Genomic DNA, 15976 nt, shown 5'->3' with positions numbered 1-15976 from the left:
AGTCTTTACAATTAATAAAAATAATGATACAAAAGTGTGATACAATGAATAAGAATCACCAAAGAGAATCAAAAAGCTTAATTATTAAGTATTAAGTAAGTAAATGTTTACCACAAAAATGTCACATTGCAAACCTTTCATGCGTATTTTCTCTATCTTTAGCATGTTTTTTATAAGATTCACACATAATTGTTTGTCCTCAGAAAAACGTGATGGCTCAAAAGATATGGAGTTCACTGACTAAAGCCGGTCATTGTATAAAGTCAGAAAAAGGTAATAGAAACAGATATTTTATTTGGTCATCAATTCAATACCAAGCCCTCAATCACTGTTGAAGGCACAACATGCAAGTTAGAGCAACAAAGTCGAGCAGCTATCTGAAAACTAAAACCCAATCAATCTTTTGACAAGTGACTCTAAAGAGAGCAGCAGAGGCTGCAATAAAGCCTGACGTTAACAACTAAAACCACAAGTGGCTTTCTTGCAGGACAAAGATTCCTTATAAGTGTAGTCCAGCCCTGAAAGGAAATCCTTTGTTGCTCAGGTGTGGCAAAAATTCTGTCCACCAAAAAAAAAAATGCTCTGAAGAGGTGATTATATGAGTTTCCTCTGCATGACTAAAGGGAGGTGAGAATTGTTGAATTGTCTGAGAGCGTTAGTCCTTCACTTTGTTAGGACAAAGACCGTATTAACTTTACGAGTGCTATTAGCAAACACTTCACAATATTGGCCCTATTGGAAATTCGGTAAGGGATAATACAGGTGGGTCGCACTGGGACAACAGGTTAACCTGGGAGTCATTATCTCCTCTAATTACACAGCAAATAAAGCAAATGAGATTTCACAGGTACAACTCATCCATTTGCACAGCTGGATGTGAAGAACAGACAGTAAAGTTTTTAGGTTGACTCAAGGACTTTGTATAAACAAACCACATGGCCACATCACCATACCACCCGTCAAACTTCCGTTTCCTGCCGTGCCAATCCTACAGGTGTGGGTTATCTGCAGTCTAGTCTCGCTGCGGGGTCTTGCAGCCTCTCTGTGTCTGCATCTCTGTTTCCATCTCTCTGCTCAACAACAGACAGCTGCGGCAGATGGAGCCCCATATCCCCAGCGGTCTCGTGAGGCTCCGGATTTGAAATGCAAAAGAGCAAGCAGTGATGAGAAAGAGGTGGAGCCGATGCCACGGGGTGGCAGACGTCAGGGAAGGCTGCCACTGGAGCACAAGGCTAATTCAAACACTAACAGGCTTCCCGTCCAAGACAAACCAACAAACCACAGGCCGGCGAGGTGGCAAGTGGCTGCAGCTTGAACGCGGCTGTAACTGGGGGATAGAATTTAAATGAGGCGCTGGCAGATCAAGCTAGATATGGGTTATTAACTGAGCTGCTTCTCTGAAGGGACACCAAAATGGAGGCATGCTGGGCAACTCCATTAGCATTCAAAGATGAATCAAACAAACCTATAGCGCCAATTCCCATTAGGCAAGCGTCAGGTAAGGAAACGTGTTCTGGTCCTTCTTGATGTAGTCATTAGTTTCCTTCAGTCGGACTTGCCGATGGTTTTAACTAACAGGGCAGTGAGAACCAAAGAAGAGAGGGATTAGCCTGATTGTTGCTTTTCACAGGAATGCTCCAGAGCAAGGGTTTCTCTGACAGCTCGTGACTCACTTTGACCGCGACAGGCAAATTACCAAGGGTTTCACTTGAAAGGAGCGAGATCAAAAGAGCCACCATGGCTCTCTTTGGTCTCCAAAGCAGAGTCAATGTGCTTTTCTGCAAAATGGGTTTATACTGCAACACTCTTTCGCTTCCCCACTGTTAGTCTATATGAGAATCGAAGGGCTCCCTGGAGACATATCTCATATTACAATAATTGCCTAAAAACTATACCTCGAGAACAACCTGAATATTGAATTTGACCTGAAAGTAGGCCGGCCGAGGATCAACACATAGGGGAGATCAATCGATACGCCGCTGAAATGTTTACTCTTACAATGACAGGAGGAGCCGCAGAACCACAAGCACCCTCCCTAATAACTTTAAGGTTCTTAGCATCTGCATCCAATGCTTTAAGTAAGTAGGCCACTTACTCAAAGGCGAGATTGATTCAGCTTTAGATTTCACCGGCCAGTGGGTAAAAGGGTGACGATTTAGTTAAGTCCAGACAACTGACAGCATCCTTCCTATTCTAAAGACTATTTCACAGTCCTGCCATTACGCGGCAAAAATAGAAATTCTTCCATCTGCTTGGTTGAGACACGCCGACACTGTAATGTGTCGCATGCAATTGATTGTACAGAACCTGACATAAAATCCATCTTGTTTAGGTCATCCATCTACCGCGTCTCTATCTATCTCCCGCCTCTTCCACCCAGTCTAGACCTTCTTTTCGATTTTCACCACTCCTGCATTTACTGCCACATACTCGAGCCCCCCCACCATATGGCTGCAGGGTGGATGTACCTGCAGTAAAAACAGTTCTCAGACTATCAATTACCTTTTCAACAGACACGCAATGTTGGTCCCGGCCTTAAACTGGTTCTGCAGCTTTGCCAACGTGACAACAAGCACAGACATATGCTAAAGCAAACACCCACGTTTACTTGTAAACTGAAGACTGGATGTGTCACTGCTATGTTTAAAACGAACAATTCAAGACACGTCCCCATTTTCATTCCAGTAATCAACAAATGTGTAAGTGAAATTGCACGGATGTATGCGAATTGAAACAAACAAGCCTGCAACCGGACACACCTTTGTTATGGTTGCTGACATAATTCCTATGTAAAGTCAGTCTCTTTCAGGTCAACAAATGTTTAAGGGTGTCTAACTGTCACAGGAGATTTTACTTGATAGAGACAAGGAGCTGTCCACATCTCAACTGATGATTTAGTGTCTTGCAGTCAATGTTAATTAGGATCCGATTATGCAGTCACGTTTGAGGACACTGCATGTCAGTAAGTGACAGAATTCCACCAATCAACATAACGAACATTGCGTCTTAACGTTATGCAAACCAAAACTAGAAATAAAAAAAAAATAAACTGCGCAGTCGAACTCAAATATAATGCAAATATGTCACCCAAGGCAAATTAACTGATACAATTGTAAAAAAAAAAAGGCAATGCAAAGGTACTAGTCAACTTTTTTACACATCAATGAAGAGGAAGAGCAAATGGCCAACAGACGTGAGCTAAAACAACAAAAATTTGCATAAAAAGTGAAACTACTAAACGCAAACAACATGGTTAGCATCTACAGCTAGTAGAATGACTTGAGATATACATCAACTGCATATAATGTTGGCTTTAATTTAACATGATAGACGTGACAGTCCACATCTACCAATGAACAGGCTGCAAGGTAGACCAGCAAAGCTACTTCTATTCAATACGATCTCCATAATAAAAAGATTTACACAGGAACAAACTACGGATTAGCAAATCCCATTAGTAAATCGAGTCCGTCCATTGGTTTTTGAGTAAGGAACAACAGGGGGTGCCGAGGGATGTTTTAGCTCTGATAAGATTCATGGGGGGCACTGGGCTGAAAACAATACAATACTCATCATGAAGTGCATTGTGGGAAATTCAGTTAATAATCCTCTCTAGTACACTCATTCAATGCACACCATCTGTCAGGTGTGGCACCTGTGCAAAAGTGCTCAGCTAAATTATGGAACAATTTCTGTTTTCCTAAAGGCATAAAGTGTTTGTTCAGCTAAATGTTGTTACGGTTTTATTTGCCAATGACTTGGTACATCGTGTCCTCGGGATACAATTTACACATAGAGATAGGGTGCGCAACACTAGGTGGTAAATAAAGACATCACGTTAACTAAATTCATTTTCATTCATATATCGCAAACAAGTCGCCGCATTTTGCGAATCCTGCTGTGCATAGCATTCTGTGAAAGGGAGGAGGATGAGTAATGCAAGGGCAAGAGCCACATATCATGAAAACTAATGCTGTTGATAGCTAATGGCAGAAGGGCTGGGGAGTAAATTCAATTGTCTAGCCGACAAATAAATGCTTGAATCTGCGCAAACAGAGAGTCATAGATCCTTAAAGGTAAAATAACACAAATGAGCAAACAGCTCTGACAGGTATTACCCTCCCACTAATAACAGTTGTGGCTTCCGAGGTGTGTGCTTTGGTCAATATGTCTACACCTGTGAAAAGCAGTTTGGCTTTAGAAATTTTTTCTTAGCAACCCCCTGAAGGCTTTTCTTTATTCAAAACCTTGTCACTGGTGTAATTCATCATAACACGCAACACATCAACACATCAAATTAAAGCTACTTACTTTTGAAAGGTATTCTATTGCTAGGTACATCTAATAACAATATAATCTTAGTTGATAAATATACTCTATAGGACATAAATATCTGTCTATTTGATAAGCTTTTTACAAAATTAATATGTAAAAGTTCGCCTCTAGCATCAGGCATAGTGTGACTGAACTCGTAACCGCAAATTACCCGAGCATATTACTTTACGTAGTTTGGCAGAAACTCAGTCCTTATCTTTAAATCTCATGTTATGTAGAAACCCAAGACAGATCTCTTGCTGACCGCTATTACAAACATTTAAACATTTCCATAAGCAAGCGCATGACACAAACCTCCTTCTACATCCAAATATTTTTATAGGGTAATGTCCTTTATAATCAAGATGATTTGTGGGTCAGTGACAAAAACGGCTTGGCAAGATGAGAAATTCAAAATACGTAAAAAAAAAAACTTGCATGCATCAGGTTCATTTCAATGCATATAGTGTATTTATGTTGATTTTATGCAATAAAAATTACATTTGCACAAATTTTTATGAAAGTAAAGACTGAATGGATCTGAAAATTTCAAATTATCCACCTTTTATCCACCTTGATGGCAAGTAAGCGTAATCATCAAAAAATTAAAAACTCATTTTATTTTATTTATTTATTCTAAATTGTAATGTGTTTTTGTAATATTTGTCCTGGCATATGCTAAAACAGCTCTTTAAATGATGTAAAAAAATCATATTACACTAAACTAGATGATAATATTTTATTCCACATTTTTATGAATGTATTTATATATTCATTTACACCAATTGACACAGACCGGTTACACCACATTGACATTTTTGCAATTATCCCCCAAATATTCTTTCAAAATGAAATAAAACCAGAAATTTTAGACTTTGTCTGCAAATTTATTTTGAAATTTTAACCCTTTTACATTTAACTGAACCATACGGACACAAAATATTAGGGATGCACCGTTATGGAAATTTTGGCCGATACCGATAACCGATAATTCTTTATATTTGGGGGCCGATAACCGATATAGGCTGATAAATATTCATATTATTTTCACAATGAAAAACTCCCAGACCACGGACATCTTGTCTTTGCGCTAGACTAGCAACCTCTTCTTAAGCCCGCAACACGTGTCATCTTCGTGCTATGTCACAGAAAGCACCAATCAAAACTCCACATGGCCAGCAATGAGCAAGTGAAGTGAAATTCAACAAACCAAAATAATCCATCATTTATCGGCTTTCATTTATCTGCCTAATTTTGCTATCAGACCAATAACCGATAATATTAAAAATAAGCAGTTATCGGCAGTTATCGTGCAACCCTACAAAATATTTAACGTCACGTCATCGACCCTTGTTCTGTTATTCTCAATCTATCGGTAACAGCAATGTCAACTTTTTTTTGTAATTCTAACAGTAGACTCAACTTCTCTGTTTGAATGAATATTACCAGCCATAAAATACAGATATTACAGAGGCAAGCACTAGTTAGTAAAATACACACACTGTTAGAAAAATGGTCAAAATATGTACCCTATAGCTGTCACTGTGGCAATACCCTTTAAAAGATCCTACATGGTCAGAAAAGGGTACAAAACTGTACGTTTTCTGTCACTGGGGTACAATAACGTTCCCTTTTGTATCTTCCCTTTTGAAATACAATGTTTTACCTTTTTGGGTACATTACTGTACCTGAAGGATCTATTGTGCACATTTAAAAGTATAGGTTTTGTACCTCTTAAATTTAACTGGTAATAAATTGTTCCTTAAGGTACAAAATGGGTATAATATTGTACCCCAAAAGATACATTTCAATGTGTTATATACCCATTAACAGACAAAAATAAACCTTTGATGGACCTCCCCAGTGACAAAGAAGGTACACTTTTGCACCTTCTTTGTGCTTTTATTTCGGACAGTCTAATATGTACCATTAGACACAGATATGCATTTTGTGCCAATATGTACATTTGAGATACTATTATGTATCTTTCAGGTCTTAATAAGCTCAATTTGGTACCAATATGTAGCTCTGAGGTACAAATATAAACTCTGTCTATAGGTACAAATGTATACTTTTTGAAATGGTACAGCCCCAGTGAGAGCTAAGGTACATACTGTGACCATTTTGTCTGGAAGTGCATTTGAGAGTGCTAATTATTGTAAAGCTTTCCAAGCAAAAATATGCGAAACAAAAGCGCCAATCACACCCCATTCAATGAAATGCTGATAACACAAAGAGAGTAGAGTTACTCAAACAAAAACACAAAACATTCTTCACAAGATAAGTTTAATAATAATGCTTTTAATTTGGGAATGCATGGCTAATCAGTAAACTATGAGGTTTTACCCAACACACAGTAAGTGTTACCGCAGCTGTGATGTTTTTCACACCCGGACACCCAAGCAGGGCTCCAAGCCTCTGTCCAAACATTAGGCATCACTATAATGGCTGCATGCAGTAATATTATTCAGTAGAAGACAGGTTAAAGAATCTTAAAACAAATTCTTAACATAGCATTAGGATAAATTAGAAAAGGGGCGGTTTCCCAGACAGGTTTTAGGTTAAACCAGAACTAGACTTTATTTATATTAGGTCATTTAAGACATTTTTAAAAACATATTTTACAAAAAACACTACAGGTGTGCATCTTGAGACAAAACAATGTCACAGATACATGTTATAATTAGTTAGGACAAGGTGTTTTTAAATTAAAGCGGCTCAAACTTGCATTTTAGTCTGGGACTAGGATAACCCTTTACCAAAGGAACTTATACTTATGCCAGCCAGGTATATTTTTGCTTAATACAAATATATATGTCCACAACCATATTTATCGTCACCTAAAGCAAAACTGCAGACAGTGATATTTATGTTGTCACAGCTAACACATAATACGCCAAAGGCCTTCAGTCTTTGCGATCCTACATTCTACTCAAGACAGCAGCTGGTGACATGACTGTGACGAAGATGTCCAAGAAGAATTTGAGGTCATCAGTCTGTATGTGGGAGGTCAACAGTAACCACAGAGGGGCTCGGCCACTACCGACAATAGCAAACACTCCCGTGGCTCCTCTTTTCTATTTTTTACACCAGCACTTAGAGGTGGTAAATGCAAAGATCAAAATCGTTTTGGCTTTTTTCCTTAAAAAACCTTTTAGGAGACTCTGTTCACCACCCCCACCCCCAGCGTTTAGCAGTTGCAAGTCTTTGCTGGTGAATGATTAACAAGAGCAAGAGCGTAATGGTTGAGATTTTGCACAACTTTGAGAGAACATCTCTCTCTCTCTCTCAGTTGGCACATCCCCAGGAGATCTCAGCTTTTCATGCTAAACAAAGTGAGACAGTCGTGCTATTTTTACACCTTCCTGTTCCCTTCCTAACTTTACACCTTTACAAAACTAAACTGCTAAAGTAAGAAAAAACTAAAGAAAGAACATTTAATTCATTACAGCAGCACCCAAACTGTGCAATGCTTGCTTACTCGCTTGTTGTGCTAAACTGCACGCAATTGAAAAAGCTAAAAATCACATAACATTCATATTTAAAAAGGCAAAGCTTGCATAAAATACATCTTAGCAAATTGACAAAGCAGCCAGACACAAGCCAATTTTCATGCTTCTCCAATAACATCTGGAGTTATGGGGCCGTTTCGGTACGAGCGTCAACATATCTTTACAACTGACGACAAAGGCTATAATTTTCCTCTGTCACCTTTAATCAACGGTGTAGTCTCTCCCTCTCTCTCCCGCGCTCTTAAGTTGGCGCTTTAAAAACTTGCAGAGCCAGAAACCTTTTTGAAAACTAAGACAGGAACAAGGAGGGAGATAAAGGCAACTGGAAAAACGGGTTGTTTGGCCTGAGACTTCAAGCGGTCTCACAGCAGGGTCTCTCACGTTGTATCGGTGGTAGCTGGGGGACACTTGACGGCCCTCTATTCAAAAGGCCCTGAAAGAAAAACCAGAGGAGGGCTCTTACCAGACAGGGGCAATTTGCCAAAGAGGTAGCCAATAGAGCTAAGCCAAGACGAGGTTAAAGTATTGTTTTGGTTTAACAAGTGACAATAAAAGAACAAAAGAGTCAGAAAAGGTTCTTTAGGAGAAGCTGTAGAAAAACCTTCACAATGACGGAGTAAATACCACAAACTTCCAAAAAAGAAAGGAATATTTTCACGTACTGAATCTAAGTAAGTTTCAGAATTAAAAATATGATACACTAAATTCATTGTGTTTTGTTGTTTTATCTGCCAACTTAAATATCTTGTTAAAACCATGAAACGCTCTGAAAACTACAAGCAATTTTTACTTACCCATAACGGTAAAATGACAAAAATATCCACAGGAAATCGGAAAAATAGGAATCCTTTCTTTAAATCCTTAAAGCTTTCTTCTCAACTAGTTTTATTCCCAAGAGTGATCAACACAACAATCAAATCTTTCCGAACGTTACATCCAAGTTGGTAGATCCTTGTTAACGTCTCTGAAACAGTCACACAAAGCCCACTTTATTCCTGAAATTCAATCCAGTAAAAATGTAATTGAAGTAAAAGGAGTCCTTTCTTTCACCAGGGTTTTTAAAAATTAACTTGTTTCCGTGGGTTTCCCACTGGTGTGGTAAACTCTTGATTGAGAGAGAGAGAGAGAGAGAGAGTTGATTGTAGTCCTTACAGAGGGAAAGCTTCTTCACACTGTGAACAGTGACCTGGGGGCGGTACTCGGGGTGGAGCCAGTGTGATGTCAGAGCTGGAGATTTTAGTGCTTTCATGACAAATGCACTTTTTTTTAAACCCACCTGCGTGCAAAGGTTGTACGTGCTGCCTTTGTGTTCTCTGACTCATCAGAAAACTCGGCGGGACGCCAACGTTAATCATTGATTGCAATACTTCTGACACAATTTCCTGTTTCGAAAATTCTAATGTAATATTTCATAATGAAAATTCCACTTTAAATGTGGTAAGTAGTTTATTAGTAGCCTTTAATAGTAGTCAAATATGAACAAATGTAACAAAAAGAGGGCAAACAAATCTAGCACGAGCATTACATTAAAAAGACTTTGATAGAAGCTAACAAATTTTGTACAAACTATAAAAATATCCTGAAACAATAGTAAATTTTGACTTTCATTACATCCTATAGACCATTTCAAAAGATGTAAACAACACTGGTACATAAGCACTTCCTGTTTCCGTTTTTTAACACTAGATAAATGTTGGGATAAAATAAACCAACAGAACATATAAACCTGAATAACTGAAACAAACATCTTTGTAATGGTTTTGTTCTGTGTTTACTTGTGTTCTGTGTATTTTTGTATTTTGGACTTTTATTTTGATACCCTGCTCTGTTCTGACTTTTATTTTGATATTCATCATGCCATGTCACAGTTCACATTTCCTGTCTGTCTGTATATAAGTCACTTCCTGTTCACCTGTTCCTGGCTGAATATTATACATAGTAAGCCCAACCTGTTACCTGTCTGATTCTGATATCTGTTGATCTGTTAAACCTGTTACCTGTATCTGTTCCTGTTTTTTGACCATTGCCTGTATTTTGGATTCTGCCTGTTTTGCTGCCTGCCTTGAACCTTTGCCTGTATTTGGATTCTGATTGTGGATTACCCTGTTTGGATTTGTTTGCTGGCCCTTATTGGGATTTTACAATAAAACACCTTTTGCACATGAATCACCCTCTCACTCGCTTTCTTCAAAGCACGCCCCGTTACAGATTAATCAGCCTAAACCGGAATCCAGCAGAGGTTTGAAAATTCCCACCAGCACCATGACTCCAGCAGATCAACTTGTTTGTCTCCGCCAGAACCACCGCCCCATTGAGAACTATGTAGAGGATTTCTGTGAACTGTCATATCAGGTAAACTTCAAAGATTCTTTTCTGAAAGACATTTTTTATTGTGGACTAGATCGAGACATTGCCCGTTCCATGCCACTCCATACACCCCACTGGACCATTGAGATGTATATCGATCACGCTCTTTTGTTATGTGGTTCACCATTCACTGTGGGTGTTGGGGATGCACCTCCAGTGAATATTCACAACACGCCAAGCCCTGTTATGCCTGTTTCGACTATGTCTGTTCCTAAAATGGCCGCCACCATGCCTGTTACTAAAATGGCCGCCACCATGCCTGTTGACAAAATAGCCGCCATCCTGCCTAATCCCAAAACGGCCGCCATCCTGCCTATTTCTGCACCTGTTTTTGAAAGAGCTATTGTCATCCCAGCACCTGTGATTGAGAGGGCCATCGTCACCACCACACCTGAACTGATGAGGGCTATTGTTCACCCTGAACCTATCATCAAGATGGCCGCCCTGCCCGAATCGACCACCACAGAGGTATGTCTCAGTGACTGTATACTTTCTGAATTTGCCATGGCCCTGTGGTGCGTTTGGTCTGCCTTCTGCTCGTTTGTCCCCTGTGTTCCTCCAGGCTCTGTATCTGAACCATCGGAATCATATGATCTGCCCGTCTCATCTGATCTGCCCGTCTCATCTGATCTGCCCGTCTCATCTGATCTGCCCGTCTCATCTGATCTGCCCGTCTCATCTGATCTGCCCGACTCATCTGATCTGCCCGACTCATCTGATCTGCCCGACTCATCTGATCTGCCCGACTCATCTGATCTGCCCGACTCATCTGATCTGCTCAACTCATCTGATCTGCCTGATCTGCCTGATCTGCCTGATTCGCCTGATTCGCCTGATTCACCTGATCTGCCTGATTCACCTAATCCGCCCGACTCCTCTGATTCTTCTGATTCATCTAATCCATCTGATTCATCTGATTCGTCTGTCCTGCCCGACTCATCTGATTCGTCTGTCCTGCCCGACTCATCTGATTCGTCTGTCTTGCCCGACTCATCTGATTCGTCTGTCCTGCCCGACTCATCTGATTCGTCTGTCCTGCCCGATTCACCTGTCTTGTCAGATTCATCTGGTCCACCACCTGGGACATCGCCACCCTGGGCTTTGGGAGCTTTCCCAAGTTTTTTTTGGGGGGGGGTAGTACCCGGACACAGGGAGGAGGCAGAGGACACCAAGGCGGAGGCCGAAGTGTGCTCGGACCCTTCCTCTCCCTGTGTTCCAGGTCTATTCCTGCCTCATGATCTAGCTCCATGTCTGCCCCATGACCCAGGTCCTAGCCTGCCCCATGACCCAGGTCCTAGCCTGCCCCATGACCCAGGTCCTAGCCTGCCCCATGACCCAGGTCCTAGCCTGCCCCATGACCCAGGTCCTAGCCTGCCCCATGACCCAGGTCCTAGCCTGCCCCATGACCCAGGTCCTAGCCTGCCCCATGACCCAGGTCCTAGCCTGCCCCATGACCCAGGTCCTAGCCTGCCCCATGACCCAGGTCCTAGCCTGCCCCATGACCCAGGTCCTTGCCTGCCCCATGACCCAGGTCCTAGGCTGCCCCATGACCCAGGTCCTAGCCTGCCCCATGACCCAGGCCCGCATCTGCCCCATGACCCAGGCCCGCATCTGCCTCATGTTCCTGGACCATCCTGGCCATATGACCCAGGACCTCCCCTGAACTGCCCTGCCTTTGCCAAGAGGTCCTGGCCCGCCCGCCCACCCTCTATTGGACTTTGTAATTTGTATGTTGGGCTCCGGGAGTCGCCCTTTAGAGGGGGGGTTCTGTAATGGTTTTGTTCTGTGTTTACTTGTGTTCTGTGTATTTTTGTATTTTGGACTTTTATTTTGATACCCTGCTCTGTTCTGACTTTTATTTTGATATTCATCATGCCATGTCACAGTTCACACTTCCTGTCTGTCTGTATATAAGTCACTTCCTGTTCACCTGTTCCTGGCTGAATATTATACATAGTAAGCCCAACCTGTTACCTGTCTGATTCTGTTATCTGTTGATCTGTTAAACCTGTTACCTGTATCTGTTCCTGTTTTTTTGACCATTGCCTGTATTTTGGATTCTGCCTGTTTTGCTGCCTGCCTTGAACCTTTGCCTGTATTTGGATTCTGTTTGTGGATTACCCTGTTTGGATTTGTTTGCTGGCCCTTATTGGGATTTTACAATAAAACACCTTTTGCACATGGATTCACCTCTTCATCGCTTTCATTAAAGCACACCCTGTTACAATCTTAAAGATAATGATATATGTGAAACAAAAAATAACTGTCGCAAACTGTAACACGAAGTGTTTCTGGACCAGTGTTGTTTACATCATTTGAAATGGTCTATACCTTTTAACTTTTTCCCCCGCCTGCATTTTTTTAAATAGTTGCCAGCCAGCGGCAGCATTTTTTATTATTTCATATTATTTTTTTATAAGTTCAATGCCTTCCAAAAAATGTTCTACTTTAAAAATATAAACATATCCAATGAAAGTTCTTTCATTTGATATGTTGACCCCTTTGCTTTCATTAAATAAATAAATAAATAAATGTAAATAAATAAATAAATAAAACATTTCATCATATCTCCATTTGTTTTCTTTTTATCACTTCTCAAATATGGGTAGGTTTATTCAAAAATACCTAATATTTAGCCAAAAGCTGAGATAATTGCTTTTTTTGTAAAGGACTTTTGTTAGACATCAGATTCAGAGCGATAATCAAAACATACAAAGAGTTTTACCGTTTTTGGATCAGAGGATGCTTCAGTGTTTTATAAGTTGTGTAAGAGCGCAACTTAGTGGATCATAGTGGAAAAGCAATTGCTGTAAAAACTCGTCATTGGCAGGAACGCGTTTTCTCTTAATTGACGAGATTACTCGTCAATACACTGTTAACCCAGAAATTGTCTTGACTCAAACAATCAAGGAAAAATCATTAATATTTTCTGTTTTGAAGCCAAAGCTTAAAAAGTTTAGTTGATTTAACTGTTAACCTTACAAAATCTATTAAACTAAAACATTCAAGTAAAATAAACTTTAAATTATTAGTTCATGTTGTGAGGAATACCCATAATCCTTTGCGCCTGACTATTTAGATTATTTTTTGCTTTTTCACAAATTAAAAACTGATAAGAACTTTCTCTATTCAAATATTTGTTAATACAATGTCATAGAGGTTCAAGCTCTTATATTATTGATGTTGTTTTGTTGTAAATGATAATTTTGTGAAGTCACCGTTCAGGTGATCAGTGTTTCGGTACATGAACCCTGTTCAAGACATTTTATTGTATTTCTCTCCACTGTACTTACAATCTATGTCAAAACACATTTTTTGTGTATTTCTGTGGAGAATCACGTTTATTCAATGATTGACTTAAAGTCAGTCATTAATTTTTGTTATAATACCATTTATAACATCAAAAGTAAAATAAAGTGATAAAAACTAAAGTTATATGCAACAGGTTTCCTCACACATTTCTAGTAATGTCATCTAATCTGGGTTAAGAGTGCATTGGAAGAAAATAAAACATTAAGTACATTAAACTTAAAATTAATTGTTATTTCAACCAGGCAAAATCAACTTTTTTAGGGCAACGAGTTTCCATAAATTTTTTACGTTCAATCAACCTGTATGGGCTTACAGTGTAGCAGAGACAGAGATAACTTGTCAATTTCGCTGATAAGTAAATATTCTTCTACACCTCTATATGATGAAGTAATATCACATATGGTTTACTATTCTATATTTTGCATTAGCAACAAAATATTACAAAATCACAGATGTTAGAGATGATTGAGAAGCATAAACAAATAAATGAATTATACTTTGTGTTATTAATAGAAGTTGTAATAAATTATTAATTTTGATATCATTCCATTAACCATATTGTAAAATGTAATATTATGAAATACTTATTTAATGCAATATTCTTCATGATCTTTTTAATGTAACCTACACATTAAAAACCAGGCTAATATCTGCGTTTCTAAATTACATTATTTATGAGCAGGTAAAATTGTTAAAAATGTAATTTTACTTTGGAATAAATTATACATGAGAATCAAGCAGCGTGATTGTAGACAAAAAAAAATCGACAAAACAATAAAGAAAAATGTGGAAAAAATCTATTTTTAACAACCATACATTGCAATGTCATGATTGAGTAAATGATACTAAAACACTTTACACTGTGAATGTCTAAAGCTGGCAAAATCATAAGCAGATTCTCTTTTTCTATCAATCCAAATTATACTTTGAATTATCTGTCAATGTTTAAAAATTTGCCACAACCTCTAAATGGACAACCTGCAGCACAGAAATCATCCAGCATTTTCTGTATCCTAGATATCCTTAAAAAGACATTAAACAACACCCTCGTCTCACCCTCGTGAGATCAACAATGTCTGGGGAAAAGAAACCAGGACAAGACATTGCGTAGTTTTACGTTCCTCCAGAGGAGAGAAGTTGAACTGCTTTCTGGGGCATAATTACACCTATTTTCACAATTGTCCCTGCAGTGTCCCCCTAGAGAAAACTCCCACAAACTTTATCTGTGTAGTGCTTTCCTACAGTAAAATACAGCTGACGTTGTGGATCGCAAAAAAACAAACAGTTTATTCATTCATTCATTGTGTGTTGTTAAAGTGGGTGGAGTGTGAACTATGGAGTAACGGCAAGGAGGTTAAAAAATGCCTCACTTGCACCTGTTGCCCTCTCCTGGCTTACTTTCACCAGGGGCTTTTCAGGCATCACGTGCCAAGATAAAAGACAGACTGAAATAGCCTGCGGGCTAAAGCTGGCCCTGTGTGTTGTTAATTTGGGTGGATGAACGGTTGAAACAGCTTTAGCTTTTACGATGAAGTCGTTAGCACAGACTGTGAGTCCAGCACAGCTGTCAATTACTTAATACCCACCAGCGCCCTCCCTGTAATTTAAATCAATTTACTGACACCTTATCCACAATTCAAGCGTAGAGATGGATTACTTACTCTACAGATGGACCAAAACAATTGAGTTCAAAAGAAAACTTGCAGAAAAACAAAAGACCTGGGCAATGAATTGTTGGGAAAGCTTGCAAAGCCTAAGGTGTGTTTAATGATCTGGATTAGTATGCACCATGTACCGATAACACTAGCCTTATAAATGACTAAACAATGAGGATTTATGAACTTAACTTATCTCCTTATCTTTCTCTATCTTCTCCAAAAATTTATTTTCATGACTGGGATACATGAAATGAGACATTTTGTAGCTGTAAAGAGTCGTAAAATACTTCTGTATAGTATCTAGGCATAAAAGAAAATAAAAGAAGTTGTTTCATATACCTCAAATCACAACATGGGTATCATCAATGCTGTAGACTGTGTATATGGTTATGTTTTTCTCCATAAACAATGTCATGTGTAATAACGCATAACAAAGTTGCTAGTCGCATGCACGCGTCCTATTTGTTCATGCATCATTTGCGTGCATGATGACATTAAATGCAATTGCAAATCCTCTGTTTTGCATTTTCCTGTGCAGGAATTTACAATGTTTGCCAAATGTAAGAGGTCCATTTGACAGTTCATTTCAATGTGCTAACAGATATGACTGCAAAACTGAACAAAAAACAGCTAGAGCAAGGTTTTCGTTTGCCCTTTCACTCACTTATCATCAAACTCCCACCCTGCCAAAGCTCAAATGAAACATCAATCGTGCCAATCAGTCAATGTGGGTGTTTTTTTGGAGAGGGGTGCAGAATGGGATTGTTCAAAATAATCGAGCAATAACTGCAGCCAGGCAGCACATTTTAAACA

At 39.3% G+C, this 15976-nt stretch overlaps 1 protein-coding gene across 9 annotated transcripts in view; it reads right to left on the bottom strand.

The window, feature by feature from the left end:
- ptprfb (protein tyrosine phosphatase receptor type Fb) overlaps positions 1 to 15976 on the bottom strand; it is a 204126-nt gene that overhangs the window by 125632 nt on the left and 62518 nt on the right. Inside the window, exon 1 of one of the 9 annotated variants that reach the window (XM_055202564.2) lies at positions 8621 to 8995. The exons of the other annotated variants lie outside the window; for them this stretch is intronic. The gene's annotated coding sequence lies outside the window, so the exon portion shown is untranslated. Of the gene's footprint in view, positions 1 to 8620; positions 8996 to 15976 lie in introns of those variants that run through there. 9 annotated transcript variants of the gene reach the window in all.

This window comes from Misgurnus anguillicaudatus, chromosome 2 (assembly GCF_027580225.2).
Source record: "Misgurnus anguillicaudatus chromosome 2, ASM2758022v2, whole genome shotgun sequence".
In the NCBI taxonomy this organism is placed as follows: domain Eukaryota; kingdom Metazoa; phylum Chordata; class Actinopteri; order Cypriniformes; family Cobitidae; genus Misgurnus; species Misgurnus anguillicaudatus.
Note: the sequence above shows the minus strand (reverse complement) of the source record. Positions and strands in the feature narration are given on the sequence as shown.